The sequence below is a fragment of the Camponotus vicinus genome, unplaced genomic scaffold (genome assembly GCF_025532165.1).
Source record: "Camponotus vicinus isolate PSW18456_S1 unplaced genomic scaffold, iyCamVici1.0 SCAF_3, whole genome shotgun sequence".
NCBI lineage: Eukaryota > Metazoa > Arthropoda > Insecta > Hymenoptera > Formicidae > Camponotus > Camponotus vicinus.
In genome coordinates this window covers 22,672,118-22,686,486 of record NW_028141967.1, presented here as the reverse complement: position 1 = coordinate 22,686,486, position 14,369 = coordinate 22,672,118, and positions in this window count along the sequence as shown.

The following is a 14,369-nucleotide window of genomic DNA, read 5'->3' as shown; positions in this document are numbered from 1 at the left end:
AATGCCCAGTAATGCCTCAAATCTGTACACCGCAATGCCCTCAGCGGTTTACCCCTCGGTCTGCAAGATATTTTTAATTGCCCGACATTGCTCTCTTTCCGAACGAATGTTTGTACGACGAGCACGTACGGGTCTCTTCTTTTCTTTCTTTTTTTTTTTTTTATCAATCGTGCAAATATCGCGATTGCGCAGGTGCCAGAAGGTGTATGTATTCGCCTTGACACACTGATGTCCTGATTTGCAACGCAGTCATGCACGGCCCAGCCTCCGGGCCGGACACGGTCGGCCCCGATGATAAAAATTGAGACTAGGTTACTAATTATCGCGCGGCCTAATTATCGCGTGGGGAATAAACGTAAAGAGCGTTTACGAAATGTATACTTGCGCGTTACGCACGCATTGCGTTATTACGCTTTTGGCCTCGATCCAGTTTTTTGATCCGGAATAATTCTTAATCGATTTTCGCGACATTTTTTTATCTCGCATTTCTAGAAATGCATTCGAAAGAGAAACCAATCGAGTGAGAGAGAACTGTTATGTAATTATGTAAATAGAAACTGTATCTGTATAATTTATATATGAATATTGATTATACTAATGAATATTGATACGATTAAAATGGTTATAAACTTTGACATTTATATATATTAATGACTGATATTACATCAGAATTGATATGTCGGTCGAGTTTACCGTGTTAATCTGCGATCACGATATTTCGAAAAATATTTCGAATTGAGATCGATTGGTACTCAAGTTATTCTGGCGAATATAATTGCAACGTTTCTCTGAAATTATGACAACGTCGCACACATAAAAGGAATCCGGTTTCGAATGGATATTATGTAACAACGATGCTATGCAGCATTTTGATGAGAATTGTATATTCTTTTATGTCCAGCAACATAACGCTCTCTCGTTCAATTCTAAAATATCTCTATACAAATTTTAATATTTAACATTTAAAGAACCTTTTTAATACTATTATATATAGAGTAAGGCACTTAATTTGATAATCTAAATTATCTCTTATACGTGCAGTTACATATAAAAAATATAAAATTTACGAAAAATATAAAATTTACTAAAAAAAATTTTTACAATTTCAAAGGGAAAATATATGATGCATGTAACAAATTTTTTACAGCATGTATTTTTTACATTTTTTATAATATTTTAACATTATCTCTCTTATTTTTTAAATAGGATTATATATTTTTTCTTATTTTTCTTGTCATTAAATTGATTTCTTCTCATTATGCTGTAAGAATATTTAAGTACTCAAATACAATGGAAATTTTACAAATTGGAGAGAAGCGTAATTATATATACCAGCTCATAAAACACATCGAAGGCCGATCTAATTAATTTTACGTTTTATTATATATTTCGAAATCTTGTTTTTTATTTCATGAAGGTTATTTTAAGCTTTTCATTTCTTCTCAATGCGCGTTATCGATAATGTGTATCATGTTTGAATTGACAAAAAGAAGGAGTTGCAACCTTGTGTCATATTAATTTAATCGTAATATGACGACAAACCAATGAAGCTGCACAGATATCCAACCGAATGGGATGCAATTGAAACACATGAATTTCTTTTTCTTCGGCCTCTTTCAGGAGAATCGAATAAAAATTAAAAATTATCATTTACATTAAAACTTTCTTAAGGTAACTAACTTAAGATTTTCTTTCACGATTACATCTTCAATTTCGTGAAGTAAAGACCGGGAGAATGGACACAATCCGAGTCACAGAGCCGTAAAAAAATGTGTTGACACATCGCGGCTGCTATTCGTGCGGGAAGGAAGAAATCTAAAGACGACGACAATGACAATTGTTCGGCAATGCTGACAATAAAGTGACGGGTGTAGTAATTCTTCGGTGAGAGCGCTGATTTTGCGAAAGCCTCTTGCGCGCAAAACTATTGGACCGCCCCTCCCGATCTTTGTCGCAATATCTCGCTACTGCGAAATCCCATCCGTCTCTTTTCTTTCTCTTTCTTTCCTTTCCTATGTCATTTCGCTGCAAAATTGAATCCTTCCGAATTCGCGTTCGAATCCGCTACAATCCACGCGGATTATTCAAGTAAAAGCCTGCAGAATTTTTGCGTTCAAACAATGTGCGTAAAATTGCAGTTGCACAAAGAAATGACTATTTTTTGCTTTCCTCGAATATTTTTGTTTCGAATAACCTTATCAATTTCCGTGATCTACACCTAACGTAGAAAATCTTTCTGTATCTAAAAAATGTAATAAAAAAGATTAAACTTTTTGTACATAATAAAAAAGATTAAATTTTTTGTATATAATAAATAAATTTTGTATATAATAATAAAAAAGATTTCTTCTAATATGTAATTTAATCAATAATGTCAGTATTTGCTTTGAGCAATTCGTTTCCTCGCGCAGAACTCTCCATCGATTATAGAGAGAGAGACTCTCTATGCAACCAGCACGGATTAAATGGATTTAGTGGAATAGCCGTTATAGCTGCAATGTGAAATAGATAATTTGCTATGAAAAATAAGCGTGAAAATGGAAGAGACAATATAAATCGAGTCTAACATTATACGTATATTCTTTCTGTTTTCGTAATTTGTTTTTAATATATCAAATTTTCTTTGATTTGCATTTCAATTTGATTTGATCATTAACAAGATAATTTATTTTAATTATCGACATGCCCATATTTCGATTATTATTTCAACTAATCTCATAATATTCCTGATAATTTTTTGTAATGCAATATTAATTTTTATAATTGCAATTAAATAATTTTTTTGCTGATAAAAGAATTATATTTCGAGAAAATTGAAATTTGTTTCTACATTGAAACAAAATAAAACACGTACACAGAAAATCAGATTTACTCAGATTGATATATCGTCCGTCGGTGATCCAGACATAGACGTTGGTGTTTAAACGAAGTTGTTTGGTCCCATCAGAGACGGCTATGTGGATCCTTTCTTTCTCCTCCCGGTAAACAGCAAATATTTTGTCGGTAGTAATAGTGCGATACAAACTTAGCGCAGACCGATATCATTTATCCGGCTCTTCGGAAAGTACATTCCGTCTTCTTCTTACCGGAAATTGAGTTCGAGTGTGTTTCTCGAATCTTCTCCCTTCTTCTAGTTTTCGTTGATATATCGTTATCATTGATGGCTCGTCTCATTGGTTCACTTCGTTCGGAAAAATTCGATAATAGTTGGAATTATTTTATTTCACGGATAAAATTTATTGATGATTTTATTTTTAGAGTCGCGAGTAAAATTTGAATCGTTGCAATTCTATTATCTAAACTATTAATGTAGGAATGCATAAATGGAATTTTTTTTTCTCTTAAAATTCCTCCAACAATTCTAGATATATCAGAAATTTCTATGGAAAAAATTACAATCCCCCGTGTTGAAAAACGGAGCTCGGTTTTGCGCAAAGCAAACCGGCGAAACTGTCGCAGACCTTGTATTGCGAAAATGTCAATAAAGCCTGCATTGCGCTTACGCAATCCATGACACGAAATCCTTGTAAACCCGGCGCGTCCAAAATGTTCGTAAATCTTTCACAACCGCAACCGTACAATCAACGCTGACACGTCGTCGACCACTTGCTATTCACTTGGCGAAATGTACATTGTGCAGGCATTATTGTCGTTATTATTTCGGCCCGCATGCGGGACTCGCGTGCACCTCACTTTAAGCACATTTATGATTTAATGTCATTTTATTCAGAAATTCTCATAGTATCAAATTCTCATAGTATACACATATATGAATCCTTTTACGAATCAATGATCCATATATAACATTTCAAAGCGTGACATAAAATTTAAAATTTTTTTTGTACGAATTTTTATTTTTTATATTGATTTTTATTTAATTTATAATTTTATACGAAAATTAAATTCTGTATTGATGTAAATTTACAAAACGCTTTCAAATGTGAGAAATGTCAGAGTTGTGTATCTTAAACATTCTAATGACGAAGAATACGCTAATGATCCTATGGAATTAATCATCATGATGACATATCTATGGGATTCGCACAGAAATCACGAATCAATCGTATGGTATTTGATGTACGACTACGGTTGTTCCTACTTATACTCGAGTCATAAGTCATTGTTGGGAAGAACAGTTGGGATTTGATGTCGACCGGCCGTTTGGTGCTGCCGCAATCTGCGTGTATACTCGCTAATTGCGTAACGGTTGGCAGCATCGATGCCCCGGTAAATACACGGACGCGGTACACATCGAGCACGTGTTCACTTGGAGCGACGGCTAGTAGTACGCACGAGAAGCTGTTGAAATTTTCGCAGACACTATCGTGTCTTTATCCCGTTAAATTACAAGGAACAATTGCCAAATTTTCCAAGATAATTGTAACGACGCTACATCGCGTTGGATTATTCGTACTTGTTAACAATTTGTTCCAAATTGACGCATTATTGTCCAGATTCGTCAGATTCGTTAGGCTCTCGTTTCAGGTCATTTGCGACAACGAAAATGTCGTGAAATCGGATCGCCGAAAATACGCTCGAGGGCGACACACCTACGCGCCGAAAGCTTCCGAATGCGCTTTGGCAGCGATCCCCGAAAGCTCTTGCAGCAATCCTTCTTAACTCGATCGTAAACACGAGGCGTAGCCGGTCGGCAAAGCCAATGGCGATTCGGCACGGTGCTCTTGCCTTTTCGGTGTATCCGAAAATACACGCGAAAATATTTGCGCCAATACTGATTCAGCGCTGCCGATAAGCTAATTTTTCCGCCGAGACGATAGTATCGTGAATTTTTAAGAATCGCGATGAAACGTCGATATATTTAAAAAATCGATTAATCGTTTTTCACGCAGGAATCCAAAGCTGCGAAATTGCGTAATTTTGCTCGCCAGAAGAACTATATTGCGCCTGTAATTAAATTCATCGCGCGTAAGAGTGAATTAAGCGAGATCGTGCAGAATAATCGTTGGATAAATGAAACGGCGTAATAATTTTCCAATAGGAAAAATTAACGTTTGTTTATAAAAATCATTGAACATAATCGTGTTAGTTTCCTTGCAAATATTTTTAACTTATCCAAACATGTTTAATGCCACGATTAATTTTACAGAATATTTGGAAAAAATTGTCTACAAATTGATGAATGTATATCGCGTATATTTTACGGTTCATTTCTTTCCCCTAATAATCCAATTTCCGTGCTTCTCGTTCGTCTCGTATCACGCGAGCTGGTGAACGTGTCCAGCATGTGAAAACGATTTGACAGGCTGTACCGCAGGCGTGTCGCAACGTCTTTATAGCGAAATACCGCGTGCACGATACATCGGCGCGCCAAGTGCGCATATATGCGCCATTAAAGCATGTACAATTACCCGAACGCACGGCCTCTTCCCGGACACTGCAATCCCGATCCGCACACGACGTTATAGTAATTATTACGGAGCGTGTGTATTCCCGCGGCACGTACGGGCGCATGCAAAATTGCCGATCCGACGGTTATCCACGCCCCCCCCCCTCCCCCGATGCATTTTCATTACCGTTTAATTGAATTAATTTTCTAAGCGCGCGCGCAGAGCGTCGTCTTTCCTTGGCGCGCTACCAACACGCGTTTCGGGGTTTACCCAAAATATGATCCGCATATGGATATTTGATACGAGGGAGTGCAATCTATGGTGTATAATCGCACTGGTGTATAATACACTTGGCGCCCGATAATTGCTAGAGCTCGAGATATACCGATTATCTAATCCGAAAAGTGAAATGTTAAACTTTCGTATATAATATGAATTTTTTAATAAAAAAATCCTATTATTTTTTGTAAACATTTCACTTTTTATATAATTTATATTTTACAAATATATATTGTTTGTTATTATATATAAAATATTATTCAATTTATTATAAAAAATTGACGTTTTTTAAATTAATATATATAAGAATATTTCTGTGAAATAGGTTTTTGATTAAAGATTTATTTTAAATTCATTGTCACGTGACTCACCTTGAGGAGGCAATACCGCATTACGTAATTAGCAAAACCGTTGTATCGTTCGTACAATAAGATTGTTTTTCGTTATCGTAGTTTTCGTTCCCATTAATCTCCATCTCTCCATCTATCTCTCTCTGACCGCGAAACACGACTATCAAATCAAATCATGTTATTGATCGTGCTACAGCGGTAAGGACCGGAATATCGTGTGGTTTTACTGTCACCGTCGTAAAATACTACCGTGAGACGCCGACCGTGAAACTGCGCCAACAGATAAAGGATCAGGTTAACCGACAAGCTATTAACGTGCCGAACACACGGATACACTTGCCAAAACGTTTTTAATGAACCGTTAGCGCAAATCAAGTCAGCGGACATCTGTCTAATATACTTTAAATTGAAAAAGTAATCATTTTTCCCGCACACAATACGATAATTTTAACAGTTATCTATTTATGCTAATTTGACCGAAGGTACTCTCGCGTCCATTATTCTGGTCTAAATAAAGCTATAAGTGCGCGAACAATGGACGTGCGACGACTCTTATTTCCGGTCGAAAGTCGGAGTTACGCTGGCCAAGTGGCAGAACATTATCGGAAATCTTTTTTCAAGAGACACGCTGAAATTTCAGAAGAGATATAACACGATGTGTTCTTTGGTTAATTTTCGAGTAAAAATAAAAAATCATAATTCGAGTGTAAAATATTAATAGAGAATGCATCTCTTTCTTCTGTCAATATGTTATATAAATTTACACGCATACACATCTCTTAATTTTCTCTCTCTCTCTCTCTCTCTCTCTTTTTCTCTTTCTAATTCTGAATTGATTTATTGGCTTTTATGTTTATAATAAATTATTTGGCTAATTATTTGGAATTATAGTAACCGAACAAATAGCTCTTCATTGATTCACAACAAATAACCAGAATAATCGGATTTATCTGTGATTATACGCGAGAAGTAAAGTATCACTCGAATTCTAATCAAACATTCACGCATAATGAGAATAAATTGTAATGCCATTTCATCAATCTAACTAGTACGATTTGGATATTTCATTGATTAAAATTCAATCATTGTGACAAATAAATCTAAAATAGTTAAAACATATATTTATATATTTAAATATGCATAATCTCTTATGCATTACGCTGATTGAGAAATTAATGATAAATGAACGGACAGATAAAATATTTACGCGTAGCTTGCATCAATCGGTGAAGTTAATGGGATGAAACTTTATAAACGTTTCGTAAATTTTTAACTTTTAGGCAGTTTTTAACGATTTTTTCACTCTTATGATATATCTTAACGTTTAAAAGAGCTTTGACAATTTTTTAATAAGGTTCTTGAAGATTTTTGTCAAGTTTTAATGATTTGTTTCGTTTCTCTTTTGTAAATTATCATTATTTACAAATTATTTTTAATTTTTTTCAAATTTTTTAAAATCTTTTCAATTCCTACCACTTTCTTCTTCTATGTAAAAATTTTATTTTTATTACAAAAAAGCGACCGAGTTGAAAATAAATTCGAAAATGATATTTATTTATAAAACAGAATGAGTTGTAATCGTAAAAATTTCATGGTAAAATGACTTTTTTATATTTTTTTTATCACTGAATTAACATATTCGAATAATTATTTTTTATTTTTTCTTTCTTATATTTGACTAATATTTTGACCGATATTTTTTTACCAAACTAATTTTCTTTTTAAATTTTATTTCAATAAAATCAATATTTTGTTTGAATAAAGTCAATTTTTCTGGAGATTGTTTGTTGAATTTTTGATAAATATACAATAATACCTTTAAAACGAACGATCAAATCAATGTTTATTAATCTCTAAACAAATTTAAAAAAAATAACCATCAGATTAATGATTCTTAAGAGAAAGGTACATAAGAGAGATTGAAAAATACTATTTAAACAGAAAAGCTTTTCAAACATTTTTAACCATTCTTACATGTTAAACATTTTTTTAAACGCTTAGACATATTCAAAAATAATTTATATAGAGTTAAAAATATTCAGAAAATGTAAATGTGTACGTTTTTTTCTTAAAAAATATAAAAATAATCTTAATATTGTCATTTTCAAATGCATTTCATTTCTGTAACTAACAATAAATATAACTAATGATGTAAAATTTCTGTCATTTATTTACGTCCTTAAAATCAATATTGTTACGTAAGACTGTCAAAAAGCAGTGGCTCAATCCTAACGATAATAAAATTTTATGCGAATGTATCTTAGAGAAATTTGTGAAATTGACAATACAAAGGGCATTCTTTATGTTCTTGATAAATTTGGTAATTTTATAAATTTTGAATGGCGCATAAATTTCAAATAAAATAGAGAAGCTTTGTGAATACATATAATATTACCGAACGATAGATAATATTACTGTCTGGAACATTGCCAAAGCATCGAAAAAAACATTTAAATAATCTCTCTCGAAGATCTCTCTATATTTTATAATATTTGGAAAGTTATATCCCTGCAATGATCTCTGCAACGCCGCTTCATGGAAAAGTTCCATTATGGAACGTTTCGGATAGAACGATTACAAGTTATTTTAACGATTATATGTTTCACTCAAATGCAAATTTCGGGATATTAAACTGATTCCGCTACGAATCTGATGTTGACGCAAACAAACCGCGTATTGTTGTGGAAACTGTGCAAATGCATGAAATTCTGAAAGTATTGCAACATATGGGAAATATTGCACAGATATTTCAGAGTAAATAAAGTCGAATTGCGCTAAAACCAAATAAAACAGGATCACACATGTCAGCTTAAGGCCATTTATTGCACAGTTAACGTGAAGTTTATCAATCACAAAAAAGAGTGCGTGATGATATTTTCAAAATTCCATAACTCGATACTCCGGTGTCGCTTTGAAAACTTGCTTATAAAAATACATGCTGTTAAGTGCACACGAATAAACTTGCGATCGCGTTTTTGACTCGTGAATTTATTTTTTGCTTGTGACAAAAATATAGATAAAAATCGTATAAATTATTACAAATACGTAAATAAAATTTACACCATCGAATCTTTCCTGGGAAGAAACGCACGTTTTTTCTCCAAAGAGTGGCGCGCGCAGCGAAAACACCCCTTGACATTTACGCGGTCGAGGCCCGAACTCTCTCTCTCTCTCTCTTTCCCTCTCTCTTTCTCTCCCACCCTCTCTTTCTCTCACTCCCGGCGTTGTCGCCCGGATCTCGGCCCAGAATCCCAGAACGGAGCGCGCGTCGACGTCCTGGGACATTTCCCGGATTTTTCAATCGATATTGCGACGAGGAGAGTCCCGTGACGTCACGGGAGTGTAGCCGTGACGCCTACGGGCGCCGAGTCGACGCACGCGCGTTATGCCACTGGGTCAATAGGTTAGCTTATCGATCAGCAAGACGTCCGACAACATGCACACAAGACCCTCCAACTATGTTCTACCCTCTCGCGATTCAATCTGACCCACCCTCGTGCCAAGTGTTCTCCTTCCCTTCCTCTCCCCGCGCCTGCACCAACTTCGTCTTTCCGTCGCCCCCTTTCGCTCTCATTCTATCTTCCTGCCTCAACAACCATCTTCGCCTCCCTTCCATTCGTCTTCATCCCCCCACTTGCACCTTCAACCTCTCTTCTCTTTCTCTCTCCGGCCTGGATCGACGCTGCTACTCGATCACTGACACTTTCAGAATTTCCATACAGCCCCAGACGGAAACGCGTATATCGATTTATTAAGCCGTCTTTTATAGGGCAAATTACTTTTTCTCTCAACTGGAAAAATGCAGTCTCGCTTCCGCTGCAATCTTCCTTTTTTGACGAACATAGATCGGTGAGAAAACAGCAGATGAATGCATAGTTTCAAGTAATGCAAGCAGTAGAAAAAGTCTGGGTAACTTACAATCGATATAAGCAAATCTATAAATGTACAATCTAAAAAAATGAAGTAGTATATCTGTGCACATGTACAGTTTTACTCACGTATAAAATCAATCATATCTTTAAAAGAATTCACAATACGCGAGTAAAGGAAAAGAAAAATGGAGAAAGAATAACCATGTAAAATAAATTCTCATAGCTTATTCAGTATTAGAAAAAATGTATAAATAATATATTTCTAAAATGATATATTTTTATACATGTTTTTAAAACGTTTGATCTTAATTTTTCGATATATATTAATTATGTTCTTTATGAGCAATTAAAATGAGTTTAAATGCAATTGCGCTGCATTTAATAAGAACATTAGATCATTTTTAACAATTCCGCGATTTAAAAAATTGCAATGTAGAAAATATCATATATTAACCGGGAAATCCGCCTATGTTTAAAATCCTCGAGATTGTTCCGGAGAGTCGAGATAATCCTCTTGATTGAAGTATTCATTACCACATCTTCCTTCCTAACCGAATTGTTTGGGAGCGACGTGGCGTACATTTAAGGAATGATCCTGGGTTAAACCTGTTGATCCTTTTATCTAGATATCTTTCCTCATTGAAATAATCACATTATAACGATATATACCGTCATTTCGTAATCAAGTTTAACTCGTCAATTTAAATGTCAAAGCAAATCGCTTAAATGTATTTCATATTCATGTGATAAAAAAGAACAATCTTTTTATACGAGTTCTTTTTTACAACAGGTAATCAAATACAAATATCTCCAGAAGCGGAAAATGACGAATCGCCACCTTGTGTGTCTTCTTATGAGAATGTGAGTTTCCGTTTGTTGCATTTTTGTAATTTCCCTGGGGCACATGCGATGGCCAAGAAGTATTGATATTTTTCAGGGACTTTTCCGGAGAAAATCTCGAAACTGCGCAAACAAACGCGCGGCGTCACACCGATCGTATGTCAAAGGGCAGTCGCGATCGGAATATCTCGGAAAAAAAATGGAGCTTGTCGCACTGCACATTTTATTCTAAAATAGGCAAACGAATTGGAGTGTATGACAAGAAAAGCTCAATAATGACTTACCGGTTTCTCGAGAGGCTATAAAAATAGCGCCGATATACGGTATCGTTTGAATTTTTATTTCAGACTGTGACATTATCTTCGATAAATATACCCGCGAGTCCCGTAATGCCAAAGGGCATTACATCGTTAACATCGTTAATAATTATAATATGCATATTGCAGGCATTTAAATGTCTTTCAAATTATATTTATATCTAGATTACGGTTTTCTTTCTACGATGGCCTGTATTAATTTAAGATATTCGAGATATCTTTTATCGAATTCTATCGATGACTGCTGATGACCGTCATCGGAGAAAAGAGACGAATTATAAATTTAATTTATTGAAGTAAACTATGATCAAAAATCGTGCGAATGTCGCCTGCGGGATGTTTTTCGCAAACGGAACATCGGGGGAAGGAGAGGAGGAGGAAACGTACGCGCGGGGAACAGGGAACAGGGCGGAGTCCCGGTCGATATCCAGCACGCGGGGTTTCTCTCTCCATTCTCGACTCCCACGGGAACGGACGCGAAAATTATATCGCCGTCTATATCGTTTATGAAAACATACAACATCGCGAATTGAAAGTGTCGACCGTCGCGAACTTGTCACGGTGCCTTCCAGAGTGTTTGTGCTCCGGAAGACTTTGAGTCCCGTGGCACTTGTGCGATCTGCAAAAGACACGCCATATTATAAACAATTCGAGAGACGAATTCGGGATTTGCCACAACTTTACAAAGTTAGAAATTACATATTATATGAAACATAAGATTGTCATGTAACAATTGCTACAGAAAGAAAAATTGTGAAACAATGAGAAAGTATTTTGAACCTTGTACATGGAAGATGTTTTTCAATCTTTAGATCTTAACGACGAGTTTTATTATTCCCATTTTGCGGTCAGACTAGATATATAGGGTGTTCCAAGACTATTGAAAGAAAAATCCTCTCCAAGTTCGAAATTCTGCCATTAAAAAGACATTCGCGGTTTGATTTTGGAGCATCCTGTACATGTGTATTTATTATCTGCAAGAATACCCGAATGTAGAATTTACCGCAAGCATAAGTCACGTTATAACAATTTGAATTAGCGGTACTCAGCATATTAACGGTACGAGATTACTTTCCGTTCCGTCGCCGACGAGGCTCGCCGTTACATTAGTCGCGTTATAAAAACGTATGTAGAAGAGAATATGACAGACGGTCGAAGGAGCTGGTCGAGTACTTTGCATTCCGACCCTCGTAAACCGGTAAGTCGCGTATAAGAGGGGCATAAATGAATACTTAACACCGCGCGTAACATAACACATAGAGTATATAAATGTTTGTGTGTACGTGTGTATTGCGTGTACTCTTTATTTAAATCGAGAGATTTAAAGTAGACTTAAAGCACGAATACCGCAAAGTTTTCGTCCGAATTGAAACGCTCGATTCCTTTTGGGACACAGAGTCAACAACACAGACGTTTATTTTATTAATTAAATACGTCGGGACGGTTATTGTACCGAAGATAGGGAGAAAATTTATTACGCGTAACGCCAACGTATGCTAGATAAACTTGACGTCATTGTAATAATACCGTTATTGTACGCAATAATAGAAGCGTAAGGTGGTGTGGAATATCGTTAACGTCATTTTATTTTTTTTTATACATATAGGGGGCGAGAAAAATATCTGAGATTAAAATATGCAAATATCAATATATATAGAAGACCGGATTCGAAACAGAAATACGCATCCCTTACGCTTTTACGTTCAACGATATCCGTCTGTTTTTTCGGAAAATATAAATCTGCTTCGAGAGCAAAGCTGTGGGGATCGGAGAATCGCGAAAGAGTTCGAAAAAACAAGAACGCGTCATGTATGATTTATCGCCGTTATATGTATGTACACCGATCTCAAGCTCTTGGTCTCTCCCTCTCCCCCGCGCGTAACCTCCCCTCCTCTCGATCATGTCTTTTTCTTCCACAGCAGCCTCTTCCACAACTTTTATTACCCACTTTCGAAGTCACCTCGCGACCTTTCAGACCCTCTGTCACCTCCTAGGTGGATTGAAGTTGGGAGGATACCTTTGCAAAGCGAAAAAATGAGAGAGGAACAGAGAGAAAGTTGCCGGGGGGCATTTGAAAGTTCCTATGTATTCTTCCTTCGTACTGAAAACTCTCGCGAAGGATAAAGCGGGATGACGAATGTCGCGAGAAACCATCTAAGTTTCGCGATTATAATTAAGCCGTTCCCCCCTTCCCTGTGCAAGTGCGCGGAAAAAAGCGTATGCGTATCCGCTATCTTCGCACGCGTTTATCAAGCTGGCAGAGAGCCATACCCCCTTTCGCGCTTCGTACATGAAATTTTATTCCCGCTATACTTCGCTTAAAGCCCCCTTCTTGAAATATGCGCGCTGCGCGGTTGAGCGTTTCATGGTACTAAATAGCGAGAGGAGAATATTTAAAGAGGGAGAGAATATTTAGGTATCTCATGTTAGCCATTGTAATTCAACGCGAGAATATCAGAGTGTACATTAGCATACCGCGCGTATCATCCTTAAGCACATGGTTATTGCAGATTATCCCGTAGCTTTAGCTTAGTTAAAAGTCAGTCTGCCGAAATTGAATAACCACCGGTTAGGATTCATGCTTATCCACGCACTGCAAATTGCTTTTTCAACGATCCTTTTACTACAATATATGTAATTTTAATACAAGAAACATATTTAATATAAATATGCAGCGCATATGTGTGTGTCAAATATATATATCTTGAATAAAGAGGAAAATAAATAAATATATATATATATATATATATATATATATATATATATTTATTTCGATTGTGTGTGTAACAAGAATCTGAAAGTATACTAGAGTTTTTGACCGCAATACGCTGTGCGGGAAAGCTTTTCGACAAACCTCTCGACAAATCCGAGCATATCGACTACGAAGAGGTAAACCGCGGGCGGGTAGCACGCGAGATTGCATGGAAAAAAAAGAATGTTTTCGGAAGTCGTCGACGAGCTCCTATTTCCGCGGCATGTACGAAAGCGCACGAAAGCACTCGCCGCATGTGGGTGAATGTCTCACGGGATATGAGAACTAGAAACAGAACTAGAAATAGAATAGAGAGAAAAAGAGAGAGAGAGAGAGAAAGAGAAGGGAAGTCCTTCGTCGCGGTGAAACCGACGACGACTCTCCCTATTTTCATGAACAGGTCCCCGGGGTAGTTTCCGCGCACGTGGATCGTCATGCATGGCGTTAGCCCCGTCCGTGGCTTTAGAGACGCGCGCGTCAAGGGCTTCCACGATCGTGTCGAATTGAATTCTTCGCAGAACTCCGTTGTCTCTCTCCCCTCTTATAAATCCGACCTATATGCCGAACGAAAATAACAGGATCGCCTTGGAACCGTCTCTTTCTCTCTCCCC